Consider the following 24640-nt stretch of genomic DNA (forward strand, 5'->3'; position numbering starts at 1 on the left):
TTTAAAATAGCACCCAAAGTAATAAAATATCTAGGAATAAATCTAACCACAGACGTGAGAGAATTATACACAGAAAACTATAAACCATTGGTGAAGGAAATTAAAGAAGACTTTAAAAAATGGAAAGGTATCCCAAGCTCTTGGATTGCAAGAATCAATATTGTTAAAATGGTCACACTGCCCAAGGCAATCTACAGATTTAATGCAATCCCTACCAAATTATCCTGGACATATTACATAGAACTAGAACAAATCACAATAAAATTTATATGGAACCATCAAAGACATAGAATTTCCAGGGAATAACTTAAGAAAAAAAGAAAGAGGCTGGAAAAATAACTGTCCCAGACTTGAGACAATTCTATAAAGTTACAGTCGTCAAGACAGCATGGTATTAGTACAAAAACAGACATACAGCCAAATGGAACAGAATAGAGAGCCCAGAAATGAGCCCAAATACTTTTGGTCAACTAATATTCAACAAAGGAGGCAAGAATATACAATGGAATAAAGATAGTCTCTTCAGCAAGATAAACATAAGACAAGATACAATAAACCTCCTAGGAGAAAATACAGGCAAAATATCTGACATACATCTCAGAAATCTTCCCCTAGTGCAGTCTACCCAAGCAATAGAAATAAAAGCAAGAATAAACAAATGGGACCTAATGAAACTTACAAGCTTCTGCACAGCAAAGGACACCTTAAGTAAAACAAAAAGACAACCTACAGAATGGGAGAACATTTTTGCAAATGAAACTAACAAAGGCTTGATCTCCAGAATATATAAGCAGCTCATATGACTTACTAAGAAACAACCAAATAACCCAATCCAAACATGGGCAGAAGACCAAAACAAGCAATTCTCCAAGGAAGATATACAAATGATCAATGGGCACATGAAAAAATGCTCAATATCACTAATTATCAGAGAAATGCAAATCCAAAGTACAATGAGGTATCACCTCAAACCAGTCAGAATGGCCATCATTCAAAAATCCACAAATGACATATGCTAGAGAGGCTGTGGACAAAGGGAAACCTCCGACACTTCTGGTGGGAATGCAGTTTGGTGCAGCCACTTTGGAAACAGTATTGAGTTTCCTCAAAAGTCTAGGAATAGAATTGCCATATGAAACAGGAATCCCACTCCTGTGCATATATCCTGAAGGAACCCTACTTCAGGATGACAGCTGCACCCCAATATACATAGCAGCACTATTTACAATAGCCAAGACATGGAGATAGCCTAAATGTCCATCAACGGATGACTGGCTAAAGAAGTGATATATTTATACAATGGAAAACAACTCGGCTATAAAAACTGACAATATAGGGCCATTTGCAGCAACGTGGATGCTCCTGGAGAATGTCATTCTAAGTTAAGTAAGCACCGTAACAAGGAATAAAGAGAAGTTACCTCTAAGTACAGTTATTTTGATTAAAATATACATACAGAAAGCAAGTCACCCCCACGACTGCTGCCAGGAGGAGCATCTGAATGTAATAGCCCAGCCCAAGCAAAGTAGATTCCGACCTTCTCTCCGTAGAATTTCCTGTAGAAAGACAGAAGGTAGTTTCAGAAGACACACATATTCACTCTGTAGCTTCATCCTCATGTTAATTTCTTTTTTCTTTGTTTTTAAGGTGGGGCATAAATAGGTTTATTTATTTGTTTTTTAAATGGAGGCATTGGGGATTGAACCCAGTACCTCATGCATGCTAGGCATTCACTCTACCACTGAGTTATACCCTCCTTCCATCATACTAATTTCTGATTCTAAATCAAGGGGGCTTTAAGTTTAAACCTCTGACTCAATTCACACTTAAAACATATGCGTTTTCACAGCAGCCCCCAAATTCTACCGTGAAATAAGAAGTATTTCACGTATCATAGAAATACAGATCACTGGTTCACCTGCTGAAGAGAGATAAATGAGAACAGAGCAAAGGAGGGGACGAGGCTGACTCCGGAGCAGATGCAGGGGATCATCACCACTCACTGGACAGTCTGGCACATTCAACAAATCCCACCAAAGATCATTCTTAACAGGCTTGACACAAGTGGACTTCAACTACTGGCTCAGTCATCTGAGTCTGCCTTATCTCGGGAACTTCCCTGGAGCAAATGCAACGTAAACCACAGATAATAAGGAAATGGCTGATAATGATAACAACTGGGAGTGCAATGTCTCTCTGACAAAATATTTATAAAACTCATGTAGGAATGGGAGAGGGCAGGAGGGATGTGGCTGAGTAAGGAACTGCCCTGTATTCTTTGTATCTAGCTCGTCGGCTGTTCCTAGGTTTCAAAAACACTTCAATGTTACTCAGTTAAGCTGGAGTAGACGGAACAGGCCAGGGAGGCAAGATTAGAAGAAAGGAGGCAGGGCACGAAGCGGTGCCAGGCTGGTCCTGAAAGGGAGACAGACACAGACAGGCAGACACAGAGGGCTTAGGGATGAGGCGGAAAAATGAGGCGGCGGCTCAGGTGTGTTTGCTGCTGCTGCTACTTCCCTCAGCTGGAGCACTGCTGACGCGGCAGTGCTGGGTAAGACCTGTGACTTTCCTCAGCTCTGAGTTCTCTCGGAAGCTTCCGGCTCAGTCTGGAGATGAGATGAGCTCCGAGGGCTTAGCCTAGGGGGGACTCAGCTCTGAGAACAGCCTGGAGTCCTGAGAAACTTCACGCAGGAACCCCTAGGGCTGGACCAGCGCTCACAGGGCTGCTGTGAGACCAGCTCCATCGTCAGAGACCTGGGCGTGGACCATTCCATGGGGAAAATGGCTGAGCCCGATGCCAAATCAGATAGGAGGGACAAAGTGTGTTCATTCTCATGTGACTGGTCTTTGTGGCCTGGCTCACAGATGGCAGGCTCAGGATGGTGTCTGGCAGAGAAAACCCTGGCAATGGGTTTGAGATGTCTTGGACTCTTTCTTGTTAAGCTTTTTGTAATACATTCTTATCAACTATCCATCCTGAAAATGCCACATTCAAAACTGAAAGAATGTTAGAAGTTGCTTGCTCCAACTGGCCAATGGTAAACACACCCTGCTACAGTTAGAGAGCTGGTCAGGCAGCCTCTGCCTGCATATTTACAATGACGGAGAGTTCATTACTTCCAAAGGTTACATGTCGGCAAGAATGTCAGAAAGAATTTTTGAACCTTAAACAGATGTCTGCCCCCTAGTCCTTGCTGAAAGGCTAGAAATAATGAGGATCCCTTCAAATGTAGTTTTGTCTGATTGTTATCTCTCTCTGTCAAAAACACCCCAATTCTTAACATCAATTTTTCAAAATTCAGCTTTGATTTCTTTTTATCAAACTTATACCATACATTCATTAAAGAGTCAAACAGTTCTCGAACACCGATTGTAAAAAGGAGCAGTTCCCAACAACCACCCCATTTCCTGGTCAGAAGCAACAATGTTCAGCTCCTACTGCTGACTCTTGGAATAAAAACTCCCTATTTCTGACTAATATCCTTGTAACACAGCCTACTGACTTTTTCAGCTTTATGTATCACCTATTTAACTTTCTATTTTGGAAAATGAATATTAAGCTCTCTTTCAAACCACATCTCCTCTACACACCCAAACCTTCATTCTTCCAAACTTTTGATACAAATACATTATAATTTTGATCAGCTCAGTATCCTTGCTTTACATTATTAGGACTCTGTACAGACTGTTCACAGCTGTAGCAAGTTGTCTGCTAGGCTTACTTTTTTATTCCCTACTTTGTTTTTCCTGGAGTTAATAATTGTCTTGGTGGTTCATAGCTTAGATTTCTCTGCGCTTAACAATTCAACCCCATACCTTCTCCTAATGAATAACTTTCTCAATACTTTCCAATTCATTGTCTACAAATTTCATCTCCTTGAATAAATCTCTTCAGATCTCCTTCAACCTGGATTAACAACATGCTAGTCTTGTCACAGAGCTCAAGGGGCCACTAGTGGGAAGCAACAAGGGAATACATGGACCAGGAGAAGGGAACAGATCAACATAATTTCCTTCACAAAACATACTTAAAATAGTGGGAAAATTGTTCTCTTTACAAACACAAACACACACACCAACCCCAAAATCCCATAAAGAATGATTAAATAGCCATCAAACCCATTGCCCTGCCATCAAATTCTGTATAACATAAAACAAAAATAACAGAAGGAATATATCATATAAATATGAATCTCAAGGGGGATGGGGTACACTCAGTGGCAGAGTGTGTGCTCAGCTAGCATAAGGTCCTAGATTCAATCTTCAGTACCTCTATTAGAAAAAAAACATTAGAAACAATAGAAAAATGTATCAACTTTAAATATTTACAAATATATAAACTTCCTCTTTTAAAACTGTTCTACAGGATAATCCGGGTTAATGAGAAAGTGCCTCTTCATGACTGTGATCCTGCTGATAATTGTGGGAGGAAATTAGAGTATGACCACATGAAATAAAATCCCTTATGAAATAATGATCCCGGGTGACAATCATTATTGGCTGCTGTCATCACAAAAAAGAGAGTCAACTGGACATTATGTACCTTATGACAGGAGTACAAAACTTCATATAACAAATATTCTTGCACAAATTTGAACCTCTTTCAGATCAAGCTTTTAGGGGAGGATCAAATCACTTAGCTAAAGCCAATACATAGGATGGAGAAATAAGTCTAACCACAGGGGAGAATGAAATCAACCAAACAGGAAATAGAGAAATCCCTCAGCAATTTCAAGGAAAATGAGAAACAGGAAAATTATAGATTAGAACCCACTTGAGAGATATGCTAGCTGCAATGTGTGAACTTAGTCTGGATCCTGATTTCAACCCCAAAACTGCTTAAAAGTGTATTTTTGTGACAATCAGGGAATTATTTTGTAACCCTAAAAAAAATGAATATTCCAATTGTATTTGAAAGAGACCTTGTCATTTCACTAATGAAAGGTTAAGCTACGTAGGATTGCCTTCAAAATGATCCCGAAGTGGGGGAGGGGAAGAGGTGGAGATGAAAGTTGCAACAACAGTGACTCTGAGTTGATAATTCTGGAGATGGGTGACTGATACCGACAGGCTGGCTGTGCTGTTCTCTCTACTTCTGTACGTGTTTGAATCTTTCCATAAAATGTGAAACAAACAAAAAGACTTCAGTGATTTAAAACCCTCACTTGGAAGGTTAAGAGGTTTGCCCAAGTAGGTGGGCATCTGAATGGGGCACTGAGATTAGGAAGATCAGGCACCTGGCTCCAGGCCGACCTGGGGCTACCTTGACCCTTCTCTTCTCCTCACCATCCACAGCCAGCCCATAACTGCATCCTGTCAGCTCCACTCCCCAAACGCATTCTCCCTGGCTCCCACAATCTCTCATCTGGCCCACTCCAAGAGCCTCCGACCAGGCCTCCCTGCTTCCTGGGTCCCTGCAATTCATTCTCCACATTATCTTTGCAAATTGTGAGAGAAAATTACCTTAGTGCTTAAACTATCATGACTGCTTCTCACTGCACTTAGAGTCTACACTACTTTCCGTGCTCCTGATGCCCTTCTAAACCTCGCGTCTCATCACTCTCACCAGCGTTGGCTCCAGTATCTCCTCAAACCTGCTGAGCACATTTGTGCCTCGGGGCAATGGACAAGCTGCCTCTATTCCTGGGGTGACTTATCCCAGATCCTCAAAGACCAGCCTCCTTATCACCATCTTAGCTCACATGTAACCTTCTCAAAGATAGCTTTCTTGACTCCATTTCCCCCAAGTCTCCCATCTCAACACTGTATTATTTCCTTCATTTCAATCTGAAATTGTTTCCTTATTAGCCCGATTATTTTTGTTTGCTCAGTTGTCCTTGGCCTCCCTCCTCCCAGCAGCCTTGCACAAACAGCATAAGCTCCCGGGGAGCAGCCGGCGCTGATGCTCTGAGAATACACATGCTGAGCGCGACATTACAGTCACGTGGTGTAGTGAAACGGTGTCGAACAGCAGATAGAGCTAAGCAGTGAGAATACTTCTCTTATTTTATAATTTAAGTGAAACCTAACATTTACTCCTGTTTAATGAAGAATTTGGTAGGTCTTTGTTCCCAGTTCCTGGATGGCAACCCCTAAAGCCTTGAAATTTCCCAAGATAGGAGTGTCTTTACTATTCATGGTGGACCCTTGGATGGCTTGTGTTCATGAGATAACTCAGGATGGGGACTGGCCAGCCAGAGACACCAACCATGTGATTAGAGGAGTGGGGCTTTGAGCTTTGTGACAAGTGAGTGACCATCAGGAGAGGTAGGGGCTCAAATGTTAGGGCTTTGACTTACAGTTAGTGTTTGGGGTAGCCATGTCAGTAGTGACCCAATAAATCATGTCTTTGTAATAAAGTCTCCAGTAAAAACTTGGGGCAACAAAGCTCAGAGCTCCTGTGAGCTTCCTGGTTGGTAACACTCTTGGAGGACTGTCACACTCAGAAGCCATGAGGGCAACCCTGAGCCCTTCCCACTGGAGTGCTCTCCACAACAGCTCACCTGATGAGATCTAAGGGCTGCTTCTTGTCTATGCTTCGAGGAGGAGCACATTCCCTGTACAGAAGGCCCTGTTTGCTGGGGCAGCTGAGGTCCTCTGATGGAGGCTGAAGTTGCACTGGGAAGCAGAAGCAAACAGGTGAGCGTCACTGTCACTACGTGTTCACATGTTCTGCTAATAAAATGTGGTGCTAACACTTTGTGGTCATTTGTAAATAAGGGGCCCTCCTTTGCCAGAAGGGATGGAGGTACCATATAATTTTTCATAATTCTCACCGAGGATTAATACTAACCCCTTGAGGGTCATTTGCAAACGTGGCTGGAAAGGAACACTTGGATGTTACAGTCCTGGGACCACCGTGGGTACCTGGTGAGGGCCTTGCAGATGCTTAATGTCCTACAACCGGGCCAGTCTTCCACAGCAAAAAAAAACTACGCCACCCAAGTGCCCAAACTGCTTCAGTGGAGGCAGCAGCCCCCTCCTTGGACACCCAGAGGAACCTGGACTCTGGCTGTTTAGGGGCAGGGTCAATTCTAAAACCCAGGCTTTTTTTGTCCCCACAATTCAGTAGTTATTCGGTGACAGCACATGGAATATAAACAATAAAGAAACTTGACATGATGTTATATATTTAGCTTACTCAAGAAACAAAATTTAAATCCAGTCATTCTCCTTCCCACCTGACCTACTTTCCTTTCTCCTGTACTAGAACCAGATTATTACCCACCCAGCCTTAGCATGGGTCCTGACTCCACTTACCTCCCTCCCAAACACCACATGAGATGATTCCTCAGCCTGGATGTGGAACCAGCAATTACAACAGGCTTTAGTGGAAAAGAAATGGTTGTGTGCAAATGCCAACTAAACACTGTAGAATCCTGGTGTCCCACATTAGTAATCATGACAGCTGTTTGCAAGTGTCCCCAAAGTTCATTTCAGACTCTCACTGCTAATTTTGCTGGGATATAAATATAAAACATGTGGACTGCTGGGCTGGACTGCTATGCTGAGTCTCTGATCCAGGAAGCTCAGTGTCTGCTCCCTGCAACCAGCTCCCTGTTCTGTTCATGCATGTGCATCAAGCAGCTGTTTAGTGTCCATTTTAGTATCTTAGACAGTGCATTTCAGTATGGTCTTCATCCACAAATACGTGTACCACACAGTAGTAATGATCAATCTCAGTCTTTGCTTTCTTTTGTCTTAAAGAGTCAGATAAACGGATAGCAAGGTAACAAAGTCATAGAGCGCTATAATATAGTATTTCCTTTATTTCAATGACAGGATTTATTTAAAGAGCTTAGATATAGCATCTTTGCATTTATGGCATCATTTAGCGTCTGAAGCTCTTACATTTTACAAACTTCATTTCATGCGAGATGTTGTCAGTTAGAGAAGTGCTTCTGAATTTGAGGGGTTGCTGTCATCTCAGATGGAGTCCCTAAAAAATGTCAAAACTCTGCAGTATTGTCATCATGACAAGAACTCAGACAGATGAAATTTGGAAAGCCCTGTGATTTACTAGTGCACAGACAGAAAATGGTATTTCAGAGGGAAAAAGCCTGAATTACAGAAAATGATAAATGAAATGGTCTAACATGCATTTCCCTTACAAAGAACTAATACTTCTTTGGTTGATAATAACATCTGTCAGTAATTATGAAAAGAGCTGGCAAATGCATAGTACTTACTATTAGCCAGGGCTGTTCTAAAATTCAAACAGATTCATTAATCCCCATAGCATCTCTACGAGGTGGGTACTATTATTATCCCCATTTTATTGATGAGGAACTTGATAAACACAGAGGCTAAATGACTTTTACAAGGTAGACAGCGAGAAACCAGCACAAGTGTTCCAGCCTGAGTCTATGCTCTTGGCCACTTCTACCTTTTTTTTTTTTTTTTTTTTTTGGTGGCAGGGAGATAATAAGGTAATTCTGGTGGGGGGTGGGGAGGTAATTAGGGTTATTTGTCTATTTTAGAGGAGGTGTTGGGGGCTGAACCCAGGACTTTATGCGTGCTAAGCATGCGCCCCATCACTTGAGCTGTACCCTCACCTCTCGAGTCTATGCTCTTAGCTGCTAATCCACACTGCCCCACATGGTAACTCTGGGGGAACTACAGTTCATTCATTCACCCACTTGTTAAACTCAGCCTTCCTGGTGCCTGGGATTCAGCAGTGAACAAGACAACATGGTTCCTGCCCTAAATGGGCTTGTCGACTCCTGACATATTATCTTCATTTTACCCAGGAAGTAACAAGGTCAAGAAGACTCACCTTTTCCTGTTAACACCGGAGGATACATGAAGTGCTTTATTTCATTTCTGCCATTTGACTTACACCATGGGAAGGGAAAGCTGCCTTGCAGATCCCGGAGCTCACAAGCCAGTTAATCCTGAATTTTTTTTAAAACTGTCCCTTACTTGATACTTGATCTGAGAAAGGATGAAGTAAACCTAAATAGATTCTAAGAAAGCGTGTGGTTTATACAGGGTAAATAACCAGCCACTGTTTACTATCCTAACAGGAATCTGTAGGCATATTTCTTTTCTTTCTCTTTTTTCATTTTTATGGGCAGCTTTTAAAAACCAAACCAAACCAACAAAACCAAATCACTTATAATTCAACAGCAGGTTCTAAATCACCCCCAAGACAGCAGCTAAACTCGGTTTAGACTTACAGTGCGGCTCCTGGTGGTTGGATTGATGAATGTATCTCTATCCTGAATATAAAATTCGTTCACGCAGCTCTTCTCAAATAGGGCAATGAAAAACTCTTGTTCCGGTTGTTGATACTTTCATCCACTTGGAGGACTTTCATAAAACAGCTGAAGGTATCAAAGGCTGAGGACACGGTTTTCAGATGATTGGGATTCAGAGGCAATTTTATGTACAGTATCTCAGCGTATGTACAGAGCACCACCCACAGGGTGTGTACATTTGCAAATAAAAGCTTGTCATCCAAAACCTATATTGGGAGAATGAAAACACAAACCAGGAAACTATTTTCACATTTTTAGTACACAGATTTTTCTTACATTGCTGGTAGTTAAAGCACTTGTGCAAACACACACAGATATGACACTGGTAAAAGTGAAGATATAATGAAAATAGATTTGCAAACCATCATACATTTTTGCCTTAAAGTTAATTTCTTTGTTGAAATTACTGAAAAGTTATTTAAAATCCTTACAATTCATTCATAAAATAACCAATGTTTTAGATGAAGAAAAGTAAACTTGTTAACTTTTAGTCCAAATTAGTAACTAAAAATAGAAACACGAAAAAATTCTTTGCAGGGGCATTGTAATGACAATTTTTTAAATTTCTTAAACCTAGGACTATTTACATATCTGTTCAATATAATGTTAAACAGCCATTAAAAGGGATTTAAAAGAATTATATTTATTAATATGGAATATATAATAAAAGGAAAAAGAAAAAAATGTGAAATAATAATTTTCATTTTTGGAAGGGAAAAATATCTACATTTGAACAAAAAAATGTTTAGAAGGATTTTAAGATTCTTTATGTATAACTAAGGTACAGATGATTTTTAATTCCACTGCTTTTAATTCCATTGGATTTTAATTCCAATGTTCTTTCATTTTCAATTTTGGGGGAAATTTTTATAATAAAAAAACTTTAAAATTGTTCTTGCATAAATACATTAATAGATATATTTATGACTACATTCTCTGGCTATTAAAAAAGATCTCCTAGCTTTGGATCTGAAACATACATTCCATAATGCAGATTCTGACTGACTCGCCTCCCAGTCCAGAGCGAAGGCACGGCTAGGGTGACATGTTTCAAATATCATTCCAGGGAACATGCAGGCTCCCAGCCAACGGCTGCAAAGGGACTGACACTGATCTGCTTGCTCCCAGCTGCAGACCATCACAGATGAGTTTAGATTCATAGGCTCAAGTTTTCTCTGTCAAAAGAAATCAGAAAATGTTAGACTTTTACTTTCACCACGGGAACAAGAAGTTGTTTGATTTTCTTTTATTAAAAAAAAAACAACAAACCAATTTGAACCTGAAGAAAAGACATTTGCTCAAAATACCACAGTAGCAATGAAGGTGCTCTGGCTGGCAGGGACTTGTTGGATTCCTGTGAGTGCTGGACTCCTCACATGGAATTCCCTTGGCACTCCAGAAGGCCTGTGGTTGTCCCCATGGGTTTGTGGCCATATGTGGTGCACAAAAGTCTCTGGCTTTGCCACAATTTCAAAGCCTTTTTTGGCTTATGAAAGGCTTTGCACTCAAATGGAGTTTTCTTGAGTCCACTCACTGATGTCATTCACCAGAGTTATAGTCCAGATCTGACATTCTAGACTCTTAAAATCTTGCAGACATTCAAATGGTTCAGGTTTGGATGTGTATTCACCTCTGCAGGCCTGGACCAAATTCCATAAAGCCACCCGGACAAGTTCAGCAAAATGCAAAGACATTTTTCTTTCTGCAAGACTGAAATGTCTGTGAAGCTATAAAAACTTCTGCATCTACAAAAATAGGGAACCAACTCATCAATAACATATCTATCCATAATGCATGGACATTTGAAAAAATACTGTATTTACTCCTATTAAATTCTATCTGGCTTTTGCCAAATTGTGTCCTAAACTGTAAGGAAAGTATATAAATGTAGAGAATTTTTGACCTTTTAAGAGAAAAAGGAACCCTCCTACTCGGTTGGTGGGAATGTAAATGTTGCAGCCACCATGGAGGACAGTATAGAGTTTCCTTAAAAAACTGAAAATATACTTCCGTGTGATCCAGCAATCCCATTCATGGGTATATGTCTGGAGAAAAATATAATTCAAAAAGACACATGCACCCCAGTGTTCACAGCAGCACTATTTACAATAGCCAACACACTGAAACAACCCAAATGTTCACTGGCAGATGACTGGATAAAGAAGTTGTGGTATATTATATATATATGTATATTTACATATATACACGCATACACACACACATATATACACATGAACACACACACACAATGGAATACTGCTCAGCCATTAAAAAATTAAATAATGTCTTTTGCAATAACATGGATGGACATACAGGGTATTATGCTAAGTGAAATATGTCAGAGAAAGAAAAACAAATATTCTATTTATTAACTTATATGTATATCTAAAAAATAAAACAAATTAATTACTATAATAAAACAGAAATAGACTCACAGGTACACAGAACAGACTGGTGGTTACCAATGGGGAGAAGGAGGAGAGGGAGGCAGGAAGGGGGTAAGGGATTGAGAGGTAAAAAGTACTATGTATAAAATGGATAGGTTATAGGGCTGTATCATACAGCACAGGGAAATATAGCCATTATTTTATGGTGACATTAAATGGAATATAATATATAAAGATGTTGAGCCTCTGTGTTGTACACCTGAAAATAATATGATGGAAATCAACTACTCAATTATAAAATACTTAATCAAAGTTTTTTTCATATTATTTGCAATAAGTTAGAAGCCAGCACTGTCAATAGAAACATAGTGCAAGTCACAATTTTCCAGTAATCCCATTTAGACAATAAAAAGGAACAAGTGTACTTAATTCCAGGAATAATTATATTTATCCCAAAATATCCAATATACTATCATTTCAAAAGTGATTAACACTTTGAAAACTTTTAATAAATATTTTACATTATTATTGTTGTACGAAGTCTTGAAAATCTATTATGTATTTTCCACTTATAGAACATCTCAATTCACAATAGTCACATGTGGCTGGTGGCTACCATACTAGACAGAGCAGATTACACCATTCACACTTCTGATAAATTACCTGCTCTTATTTATTTAAAAAACTTCCAGAAAAGGCTTTAGATATTCCCTATATCTAACAAAGCAACCTTGACGGGTGAGGAATATCTTCATTATAAAGTGAAAAATAAAGGTAAGAGAGCCATGGTTACATGTAAGTTAATGTAACAATTCCTTCTTAATTCATTCAGGACTTTACAATCTTTCTTCATATTCCAAGGATTCACTGTCACTGTGCAATGTTTTTCACTATAATCATCTTTGGAATTGAGAGGCTTCTGATGACCCTGCTTTGTGCATCTGTACATAAAAGAAAATAACAAACAGAGAAAAAGACCTTATTAAAGATAATTTAGGGGGGTATAGCTCAAGTGAAAGATCATATTCTTAGCATGCACAAGGGCCTGGGTTCAATCCCCAGAACTTCTTATAAAAATAAAATAAATAAAAACATAATTACCACCCCCTGCAAAAAATTAATTAATTACTTTAATTAAAATTTAAAAAAAGATAATTTAGAGAAGCCTTATCAGGCTACAAGAGCTACAATGAATGCCCCTCCCCCATTAATTTAGAAGAAGTTTCACAATATTTCCCAACATAAAGGCTAAAATATAATTCGGAACACTTCCTGATGGTCAGCATCATTTTAACAAAAATGTAGATAATTACTTCCCTGGTGTCAAAGCTCTGTCAGAGATGGGCACAGAAAATTTAGTAAAAATTATTTTGCAACTACCTTTGAAAGAAATGCTGAGAAATGATCTTTTCTGTTGGAAATTAGCCTGCTTTTATATTCTGCAGTAGGCATACGTGTTTACAAACCAGGCAGGAACTGGATCATATTTTACACATACTTTAGAAACTGATTTGAATTTTGCTCTCTACCTGCAAGGCTATTTCTTAGGTAATAACATAAGCTGGCCACTATACTAAATTTTGTTTCCCTGTTTGCTTAATCCTCACAACTCTGTAAGCTGCTATTATTACACCCATATAACAGACATAGAGCTTGAGACAGAAAATAATTTGGGTAACTTGGTAAATGGTGGAGCTGGGTAATATCGCAGCCAGTCTGACACTCAAGTCCATTCTTCTCACCGATGTCTGATACTGCTGCCTACATTCAGCAATGACTCCTGATTTCATATTTAAGTGTGTCATTTCTAAAAGTACAAAGCTATATTAGTACTGCTGTGTAAATTATTCTTTTCAGATGTGATTGCCAAAAAAACAAAAACAAATAAAATCAGGGTGCCACTGAGGGGAGGGCGAACTGCATATGGATGGACACAAGGGGACTTTATGAGGACACAGTTGCACAACTCTAGAAATAGTTAAAATGGCTGACTTGTACAATTATAATATGTGAATTTTATGGCCTGTAAATTACACCTTAATACAGCTATTAAATTAAGAAACTGAGATACCAAATTAAGACTAAAACACATATATATATATCATACATAGTACAACAGGCAAATATCATTATTTACTGCACCATTTTCCTTCATGCAGCTTCCTTTCCTCACCTGTTAATGAAAGGATGATTCATTTTTAAAATAGCCTTTTAATTTATTCAGCAAATAATTTTTGACGGCCTACAATGTACCCAGGACTACTCTAGGCACTTGGAATAGATCAATAAACAAAACAAAAGTCCTGTCCTCACGGAGCTTTGTTGGAGTCTAGCTGGGGTGGGGGGAGGAGATGACAATACACACAACAGAGCAGCAGAGGAGGTGGCATGCTAGGAAAGAGGAACCATGGATAAAAGTAAAAAGGGCAAAGTAAAGAGAGTTGAGGGTATAGGATGAGGGTGATGTTGTATTAAATACCAGAGCAGGGCACACTGTGAACTGAGGTTAGAATTAAGACTAGGAGGTGAGAAGTCCCAGGAGGACGGAATAACCATCACCAAGGCCAGCGTGACCTCGCATGTTCCAGAATGGGGGCACGGCTGGAGCTGCGGAGAAGGGTCAGTGCAGATCCTGTATGGCCTTGGAGGACATTGTAAGGACTGTGGCTTTTACCTGGAGTGAAATGGGGAGGCACTGCAGAAGGACGACACAATCTAACTTAGGTTTTCAAGGCTCACTTGACTGCGGGGTGAGAATAGTGCAAACGGGTCAGAGATGAAAGGTGGGAAGCTACTGAGAAGGGCTATGCAGGAGGAGAGGACAGTGGCTCAGGGCAGGGAAGCAGCAGTGGAAGCAGGAGCCATGGTGAGAAGTGGCTGGGCTCTGGATATGTTTTAAAGGCAGTGTCAAACCAGATCTATTGACAGAATTCATGTGGTATGTCAGTGAAAGTCAGAATAACTCCAAGATTTTTGACCCAAGCAGCTGGAAGGATTAAGTTTCCACTAACTGAATGGGGGAGGCTGCATAAAGAACCAGTTTGGGGGGTAGGAGGACCAAGAGCTCAGTTTTTACACACGTTGGTTTTAAGATATCAGAGTTCCAAGTGAAGATGCCAAATCAGCAGAATATTATAAGAGTCCAGAGTTTGAGAGAAAAAGTCTAACGGGAGACAGAACTGTGGGAATCATGGGTCACACAGGTGGTACAGGAAGACATGAAACCCAGGTACTCAAACATTAAGATACCCTGGCATTAACCATAGAAGTTATCCTTGAGGGCTTGCCTACTAGGTGAGGATATCAGTCCTATTTCCCGACCACCCGAGTTTTAAAAAGGAACTTACAAATGAATTCGTGCAAGACACTGCCTCCAGTGTGTGGGATCAGAGCTGTAGTCAGAGAATGGGATGGTGCACGCTACTCCCTATGGCACATTGTGTGTGTGTGTGTGTGTGTGTACGCATATTTGTGTGAGCAGGGGGATGAGTTACACCTGTCTTAAGAAAAAGAGGTAGAAATTCTAGAAGCCGAAAGATGAAAGAATATCCAGATCTGGTAGAGGGAACAGGGGAAACACTGTGTACTGCAAGATATATCCCCATAATGCCATTTCCCACCATTCTTTTATCAGGAACACAGTTGGAACCTGGGGAATTATGTAGATACGTGTGATGTACACAAATTTTCTGACTATGTAACACTAAATATCTACATATGTAGCAAGTTAATGATATTTATATCTCCTTCAAGTTTAATAACAAGTTCACAACAGAAGGAAAATAAAATATTGAGGACTGGTAGAATTATCCTTGAAGGCCTTTCAATGCTCAGAATGGAAGCAAAAGCGGCTTCACCCCACAAAGTATGTCATTAAGAGTCAAGAATGTTTTTTATTTGCTTAAGAAATTGAGAGTTACAACTTCCTGCTTTAAAGAGTTAACTTTAAGACAGATACCATACTGTAAACAACATCTATACTGGTGCTTTCTTAAAGCTATTTTTAGTTCCTGCTTTTTCTGATGTACTCCAGAAACTCTGCAAAGAAAACCTTCTATTCAAAGGCTTAAAGGAATAAAAAAAGAAATAACACCGCATTCTTTTAAGTGTTCTCTGTACTGAAAGTCATTTGCAAATGCAGCACTCTGCCACATATCTACATTTTTAACAATAAAGACTTTTGTGCAATTTTTCAATTGCTATGTGACTTTGCGTCAGTCTCTCACTCAGAAGCAGAATGGAGTACCAGAAAATGACACATCATGTCTAAAACTACAGATGTGGAATATGAACTTACACCAGGAAACAGCTAAGTGGGAGGGTAAGGTTTACCTTTTAAGTTACTGTAAGTGCAGTTACACTTTCTCCCTGCTTCCCCTGTGAAGTGAAGAACTAGTCTTTTCCAGGAAAGCTCTCATTCTGAGTACTGTTTTCTTTAAAATATTTGGAGATTCTTTTTTAAGGTTCTTTCACTTTTAAGTCTTTCCCCAACTCTACATCCCATAACAAGTGTTAAAATTATCCAATAGCCTATTGTTACAGAATATACTCTACAAAAGCTGAGGTTTCCCAGGGCTTGGATCCCACAACTCTGCTACCAGATAATCCTAAATCCTTCCTTCCATAACTGACTCTTCTACCAATTCCCAGCTGCGGGCAAATTCGGCTTCTCAGCCCAGTTAACTTTCTAACTCTGCCTACGAACACTCTACTGCCAGTAAGGGAAATCTAAGGGAGCCAACAAAGCCCCTAGTGAGGGTTGCCTCCTTCAAACAATCAAGAGGCCATCACCAAGCAAATATTTAAACCTACTGCAAAACTTCCGAAGACATCTTACAAACAATATAGTTTATATAGATTCATACTATTTGCTCTGGAATAGTGATTTCCAATGGAGGGAACAAAGGACCACATGACCCAAGCAATTATTTAAAACTGCACATAACTATCCCTCTTCACGTGAGGATTCAGGTAAGCCTGTCTTATAGGTCTAGGTGTAACAGAATGGCAGCACCCCTAGCAGTAGGGTGAAAAGCAGCGAGGTAGACTTTTAGTGAAAGGGAGTGATGTAATAGGACCCACCGCCCACTTACCTCCCACCACAGGACAATCATCTCAGATCGAGAACAAACACTTTGGGAAACAGAGGTTGTTTATGTTTTTATGGTATCTGGTGGAAATAATGCCCTGAGTCACGTGAAGTTGTGGCTGCAAAATTGAACAGGAGACCAGACATTTTCACATTCAGGACACAAATAATCAGCCCCCGAGTGGTCACCGTATCTGCTCTCCCCTTTGCCTGTTCACCCCAAAAGCTGCAGGACTCTCTTTCTTGCAGTGACACCCACCATTTCTCACAAATTCCTGCCAAGTTCACGTCAGCAGCTGGTGGTGTCAAAGTCAACATTTGTACTGCTCTGAAGTCTCTCCATTACTTTATATCCTTCTATTTTCTCTGTTGTCTTCCTAGCTACCCTTGCATTCAGAAGCTGGTTAACGCACTAACATTGACTCTGTAATCAGTCCAGGATATAGGAAGCAGAGATTCAACTGTAACCAGTCCCAGAATACTTGTCATGCCACTCTAGTGTCCCAACCAAATACTCTGGCATCCCTCATCTCACCCAAAGAACCACTGAATTACTTAGAGGTTGTAAAAGTAGAGGGTTTCTCTACTGGGAAACACTGGCTTGTGGTAGAGTCTTGATTTCAGTTTTTGCAACTAGTTACAGGCAAAAAGACATGGTCCACAAATTTTCTTCAAGCGTTTGGAATTTAAACTTTTATTAGATACAGAGCCGGCGGACTAACCGTAATCTATGAACATATGGTCATATTATAAAATAATGTCCATGTCTGCCTTACAGCCATGTAAGAACTTGAATTACACCTGCATCCTGTAGGCCTTTAGAATTGGATGTGAAGCATCCTGTGTTAAAAACCTCCTATCCAGTCCCAGAACACCTTAAAGACAACATCACATTAATGCCACTGAATACAGTAGTATAGAACTTGTATGGTTAAGTTACATCTCCAATTTCCCAGAGCTGGAAAGCAGATGCCTAGAAAGGCTGGAAAAGCCCAACTACCAAAACAGCTCAAAAGTTGAAGCAGACTCCTGCACCTCCCAGGGCGGAAGGCGGAGGGTGGAGGGGGCATTGCCAACCACACTGTCCTCCCCCAGGACGTGGCATGTGGGGAAGCAGGCAGGAGTGGGTAGCTGGGACTCAGAGGTGGAGAGGTGATGAAAGCAGGAGTGGAACTGCTCTGGTCCTAGAACAACAGAGCTGTAAAAAGCTCGGCTTCAGTTCAACCCGCTTCCTCTCCCACTTCCCCTCCCACCTAAGTGACAAACAGAGCACAGTCAGGCACTTTCTGCCCATGACGGTGACTACTAGCAGGAAAGGGACCAGGATAAAAGCATGTCCTACAAAAGATCAGTCTGATTTTAAAGACTGTGTTATAATCAATGAACAGCAGTGTCAGAGAGGGACACTTGTGAGGTGCTCAAATAGGGAGGAAGAGGCTGAGGATCCATTTCCAGCACTTCCATGTCTTTTATCACTCCTATTTCTGACCTTTCCTTTGCCACGTTTTGTAGCACTGCCATCACTGGCAGGTAAAGGGGCAGCAATGAGACTTGGCCGTTTGGCTGATGGGGCTACATTTCCCAGCACTGGAATGAAAAGGCACTGGAAGAGGAGCAGCTGGAAGATGTGAACCGCGGTCCTGGCCTGTGCCAAACACTAACCAGGTGACCCTGGGTTAGGCTGTTAGTCTCTATGGGCTTCCAGCTGTTTACTTATAAAAGAAGGTTTTGTCATTGCACAAATATATCCAATATGAAATGTAACGTGAAAGTCAAACATAATGACAACTCACCTGCTTGCCTCAGGGAACTGTAAAAGCACTGAACACTATGTGAATGTAAACACAGTGTTAAGAAAACTGTTGAGGTAAAGCGCTAAACTGAACATGGAGATAAAGTTTTATGGATTTTCTTGGCTTTCTTTTTTAATTGCAACACTGAATTAATAGTTATTAGCTATACTCCAAACCACCACCCCTGCGAATAAAGTAGGTTAGCACTGCCTGGATGCCTGCTATTGCCCGATGCTAAGCAGGGTGAAGGTATAAAGGAGGCTGAACAAGGGAGTCTTCTCCAGTTACCAGCTAAGTGAGGAGACACATTGGAAACCAACCGGCAATGGTACCAAGTCAGTACTCAAAGACTAGATTACAGGCTACCGATCATGAACAGTGCAGAAATACAAAGAGGAGCTAGAAGTATTTGGAGTAAATAGGGAAGAATCAATGAAGGGGATGGGGCTCCAACTAGTTCTCAGGGCAATTCTAAGCTGTTTTAACTGAGGACTGGATAGGAAAAGACTGGTGACTCCTGGATTTTAATAAGGCACAGGTTACCTTAGGAGGCTAAGTCACATAATGATTGGAACAAATAAGGTAAGGCCAAAGTGATTAAGGGTCGAGACTGCCTGGCTGAGATCTGGTTGTGGTAAGTCTTTGACTTGACTCTAGATGTTGGAGGGTCAAAACTGAAGGTTGACTGAAAGGAGGGGAGAGAATATCCAAGAATTCAGCAGAAGGAAAAATTCTTGTATCAGGGATGAACGCTCTTCATCAGAGTATCAGCAATCAGAATAGACATTTGAAACCAAAAACATACAGTTCCAGAAGCCAAGAATATGTGGAGGGTGGTGAGAGAAATATAAATCAAAGACCATTCCAAGCCTTTGGGTATTCAAGACTAGAAGAATGATTATGCCACTGAATAAATGGATACGCTGCAAGAAAAATGATTATGAAATCAGCTTTAGACATGTTGAATCTGACATATGAGCTAAGAGTAGGTGTTCTCTAAGAAGCTCAAAATTCAAAACTGAAGCACAGATCTAGAGTACAGGCTTAAGATGCAGATGGACAAGACATGATAAATCTCCTAAAAGAAAACATACGCAAAACATTATCTGACATAAATCTTAGCAACGTTCTCCTAGGGCAATCTACCCAGGCAATGGAAATAAGAGAAAAAAACAAAAGGGACGTAATTAAACTCATAAATTTCTTCACAGCATAGGCAACCATAAGTAAAAAAAAAGGAAACAACAACCTACGAATGGGAGAAAATATTTGCAAATGATACGACTAACAAAAAAGCCTTAATTTTCAGAATATATAAACAGCTCATACAACTTAAAAACAAAAAAACAAACAACTCAATCCAAACATAGGCAGAAGACCTAAACAAGCATTTCTCCAATGAAGACACAAATGGCCAATAGGCACATGAAAAAATGCTCGATATCACTAACAAACAGAGAGATTCATATCAAAACTACAATGAGATATCAGCTCACACCAGTCAGAATGGCCATCGCTCAGAAGTTCATGAATGATAAATGCTAGAGAGGCTGTAGAGGGAAGGGTACCCTCTTACACTGCTGGTGGGAATCCAGTTTGGTGTAGTCATTATGGAAAGCATGGAAATCCCTCAAAAAACTAAAAGTATACTTACCCTATGACCCAGAAATCCCACATCTGGGTATATAACTGGAAAGAACTCCAATGTGAAAAGATACCTGCACCCCAGTGTTCATAGCATCACTGTATACAGTAGCCGAGATATGGAGGCAAGCTAAATGTAGCAACAGATGACTGGATAAAGAAGTTGTGGCATATTTATAGACTGGAATATTACTCTACCATGAATAGGACAAAATAAAACCATTTGCAGCAACATGGGTGGAGCTAGAGATCGTCATTCTAAGTGAAAGCAGCCAGAAACAGAAAAATACCAAATGATATCACTCATATGTGCAATCTAAAAAAATAGAGAAAAAGACACTGTGAACTCATCTACAAAACAGAAACAGACTTGCAGACTTAGTCAACAATCTTAAGGTTACCAGGGAAAGGGGATGGCAAGGGATATATTTGGGAGTTTGAGATTTACAAATGTTAGCCACTATATATAAAAATAGATTTTAAATAAAGTTTCTTCTGTATAGCAGAGAAACCTATGTTCATTATCCAGCAATAACCTATAATGAAAAAGCCTATACAGCCACCAACTGAGGAAGCAAGAGAAGAAAGGAGAGTTAGTTATGCTGGGCTAGAGCCCACTTCCAAAATCATTGTCAGCCACTGAGGCTGCCCCGAGGGCACTGAGCACTCCTCCCAGGGACAGACTGACATGACATGCGTCCTGTGAACATGGGGCAGCAGAGGCCGTCCACAGATCTGGCCCTGGGGGAGATGGGAGCAAGTCCACCTGATCCCCTTGGGGCAGCACCCCTCCCCGCAGACCCCGCCTCCTGACTGCACCGCTCCTGCCTCTCAGGAACCCACTGACTTGAAAACAAGTGATCCACGAACCTGGGGCAGCGGCAGGGAGATGGGCAGCGACCTGGCAGGCTGGTCGACTTGCCCCCTTCTCTCCCACGGCCTGTCCAGGGCTCGGCTTTTGCTGCTCCAGGCACGGTCCGCAGGTCAGCCTGCTTCTGGAAGGAGGGCGCGGTGTGGTCGAAGGCAGTGGCGGGTTATGGGGTCTGCCCATGAGAGCCCGTGGATTGGCTTCAAACTCCCCAGCGCATGGCCTGAGATTGGCCTCTGCTGCCCCAGATTCGTGGAACTCAGGTTAGAGGCCAGCCTGCTCCTGGAAGGCAGGTGCTGTGCTGTCAGGGAATGGCGGCGGCTGCGATGGCGGGACTGGGGCTGCCCTGTGAAAGCGCGGGGTTTGCGACCATTTCCCGCTGTTGCTGCAGCCATCCCAGCACACTGATCACACTGCGCCCACCTCCCAGGGGCAGCCTGACCTGTAACCTGAGTCACAAGAACCTGGGGATTTAGAGGCCGCCCCCAAGGTCAGGCCGCGGGGAAGATGGGAGCAAATCCAGGGGCTCTCATGGGGCAGCCCCCATTGCATCCGAGGCCTCGCGACCGCACCGCACCCGCCTCCCGGGAGCAGGTCATGGTCTGAGGGCCAGTCAGAGATGCTTCGGAGCCGTCCGGTGCCCTCCCACCTCCCGGGGCAGTACCTGCTCTCCTAAACCCGGGTATAAGCGGCGGCAAAAACGCGGGGTTCAGGAACTACTAATAGCGGGGTTACCACTAACCACAGAGGCGGCTGGGAACCGCCTCAGGGTCCTAACCGGAAGCGCGGCCGTGACCTCACCTCCGCACCCCTCCCTGTGCGCCTCCTCAGTCGCACAGCCCAGGCGTCACCCGCCGGCTTCGAGCAGCACGCCCCCACCAGCGCCCCCTTAACTGCCCGGGAGCAGCAGCCAAACCAAGGGCAAGCGGCGGCCCAGACCCCAGGCCGTGTTCCTCTTCCAGGAGCTGGTCCAGGAGCAACCGGCTGCCGCCAGCTTCCACTCGTTCTGGGCGGGTTCCGGCGTCCGCGCATCTGTCCGTCAGCGCGTGCGCGCCCCTCCTCCTCCTCCCTCCTGCAGCGCAAACTACTCGGGTGGGTCTCCTGCTTTACCAGACCTGGCCACTGGGGCCGGGATGAGCCAGGTGGTGCCCCTCCTGCTCGTCCCGCCGGGTCTCCATACCCAGAGCCTTCACCCCGCCACCGACTGGGTCCTGGCACTGAACTAGAACCACGACTGCCCTGGGCCAGGCCACACCCCACCAGCCCCACTTCCCCTGCTCACCTTCCCCTTCCTGTTACTACCCTCCCACCCCTGGCCAGGCCCAGTCTCCCACCAGACCTTAAAGACAGGGCTTCTTCTCCTCACACCGAGGTCTGTGCCCTGACACTCCGTCCTGCTTGGTCCTAACCTATGGCCCCTACACACTCATGCCTCACCAAAGGACCCCCAAAATCCTGAAACTATACTCCTCACCTCTCAGCCAGGTCAGTTCCAATCTGAGCGGCCCCACACTCCTCAACCTATACCCCCTCACCATGGGATCCCCTTCACTCTGAGTGCACCCCTACCCTAAGCTCACTCCCTCACCCCTAACCCTGTGGTTGGGGTGGGGAAATCTGAGCTCCAGTAATGATGACTACTGCCACCAGCGGGGGATCCAGCCTAGTGTGCACCTTCATAGTTAGTGTCTGAGGCTACAGGGCGAGGCAGGCTGGGCTGAAAGAGGTTCCAATTCCCGCCCTGGCACCCTGATCCCCGCACCCTGTGTCTCATCTGACCCGATGGGTCAGGGTGATCCCAGGCTGCCAGCCAATGGCCTGTGGGCCTTGGGTGGTTGATGGTCCTGATGATGATCTGGACCCCTAGGGCGGAGGCACTAGGCACGCGGACCTTTGGGGTGGGGGAGTTCAGAGGGTGCACTTGAGCCCAGGGGTAGACAGCAGATGGTGGGCTGTGTGCATGGGGCTGTGTGCGTGGCCTGGCCTCAGCCCAGGTGGGTGCAGGTATCTTGTTCATTCACACCAGGCCAGAGGGAAGAGGGAAGGGAGCTTTCAAAGCATCAATTTTAGGAAGCCAAGGCTGGAGAGAAAAGTAGGAATGTGCACTGTCCAGGCCACCATGGATCCCGCCGTGACGCTGGTCCCTTGCATCAGGGGAGACTGGCAGTTAACTGGCCAATGAGACATCCCCTGCTGTGGTATAGTTTACAGGCAATTGAAGGGATTTTGACAGGTAATTTTAATCCAATAATTGTCACTTTCTCTGCGGGAGATCAGGTCCAAAGTCATGGTGAATCTGGCAGGGACCCTGCCTGAACTGCAGCCTGGGACTGTAGAGGACCCACCCAGGAGTCATCCTCTTAGCTCTCACCCAAAGGCACTGTAATAGAGAAGAACAAATCTGACTCCATATTGGATCTTTTCCTTTCCTTTAACCCTCTGCCGTGTTTTCTAGGCTTAGTCTTGCTAGCTCTGCAACTTTTGTAAAATAATGTTACCTTTAGGCTGAAATAAACAGAAGATCCTATTCTCAAAACTCTGACCTTTAAGGATATTAACACTTTTGCACTCTTATAAAGATAACAAGTTGCAGAATAGAAAAATTTGTTTTGTTGCAGGTGTTACAGGAACACGGTGATCTGATTCACGTGGACAGCTGCAAAGGATTCAAAGGACAAAGAAATCCGACACCAAGAAGTTTGCAACAACCAACCACAGCCCCTCCCCTATTTACTAGAAAAGGAGCCTGAAGTCTGACTTGGGGAAGATGGTTCTCCAAGATATTAGTCTGCCATTATCTTGGTCTGCAGCTGTCAACATAGACCAGGTCATAGGGCCTCTGTAAAACCTCTAACAAAGCAAAAGTTATTTTCTATTCTGCAACTTGCTATCTTTATATAAGTGCAAAAGTGTTAATATCCTTAAAGACCAAAGACTTGAAAATAGGCTTTCCTGTATATTTCAGGCTAAAGGCAACACTGTTTTACAAAAGGTGCAGAGCTAGTAAGATTAAGCCTAGAAAATAGGGCACAGGGTTAAAGCCAAAAGGACAGATCTTCTATGGAGTCAGATATTTTTCTTTTCTATTATAGTATATTCTATTTTTGTTTTAAGTTTACAAGAATAAAGTTTAGCCTTTTCCCATTTTAAATTGTGCAATTTTAAGGAGCATTAAGTGCATTAAAAATGTTGTGAGACCAACACCACTGGTTTAGACAATTGCCTTCCTCAAACTAAAAGCTTGTATACAAAGCGCACCCCACATCCTACCACCCCCAGCCAATGAGAAGCACTAATCCCCTTTCTCTCTCTGTCTTAACCTATCCTGGATGTTCCCTATCAATGAAATCATATAAAAGGTGGCTTTTTTTTCTCGCTGCCCTCATATCTTAAGTAGGGACGGGTGAATTTTTTGTTTGTTTGTTTTCACGTGAATTAGCATTTTTGTATTTTGAGAGGGAAATCCAGATGGATTAAAGATGAGACGTACCAAATGAAGCCCTTTTGGTAACTCTGTGCATAATCTCGTGGTAGGCACTGCTGTTCTAAGTGTGAAACCAGAGCCAGAAGGGAGATGCTTAGCTCTTCTTGTGGCAAAA

At 42.5% G+C, this 24640-nt stretch overlaps 2 long non-coding RNA genes across 2 annotated transcripts in view; both read right to left on the bottom strand.

Moving 5' to 3' along the window:
- The window catches only part of LOC141578973 (uncharacterized), a 46411-nt gene extending 39839 nt beyond the window's left edge, over positions 1-6572 (bottom strand). Inside the window, exons 1-2 of the long non-coding RNA XR_012509874.1 lie at positions 6504-6572; positions 1457-1556 (exon numbers count right to left, since the gene is read on the bottom strand). This is a non-coding gene — a long non-coding RNA (uncharacterized LOC141578973). The remainder of the gene's footprint in view (positions 1-1456; positions 1557-6503) is intronic.
- A 3548-nt stretch (positions 6573-10120) lies between these two features.
- On the bottom strand, positions 10121-22060 carry LOC141578552 (uncharacterized). The gene is made up of 3 exons (XR_012508922.1): positions 21843-22060; positions 12311-12588; positions 10121-10435 (listed from the first exon to the last, which is right to left on the bottom strand). It is a non-coding gene; the product is annotated as an uncharacterized LOC141578552 (long non-coding RNA).
- Positions 22061-24640: the final 2580 nt, after the last annotated feature.

The sequence above is a fragment of the Camelus bactrianus genome, chromosome 1 (assembly GCF_048773025.1).
Source record: "Camelus bactrianus isolate YW-2024 breed Bactrian camel chromosome 1, ASM4877302v1, whole genome shotgun sequence".
Taxonomy (NCBI): Eukaryota; Metazoa; Chordata; class Mammalia; order Artiodactyla; family Camelidae; genus Camelus; species Camelus bactrianus.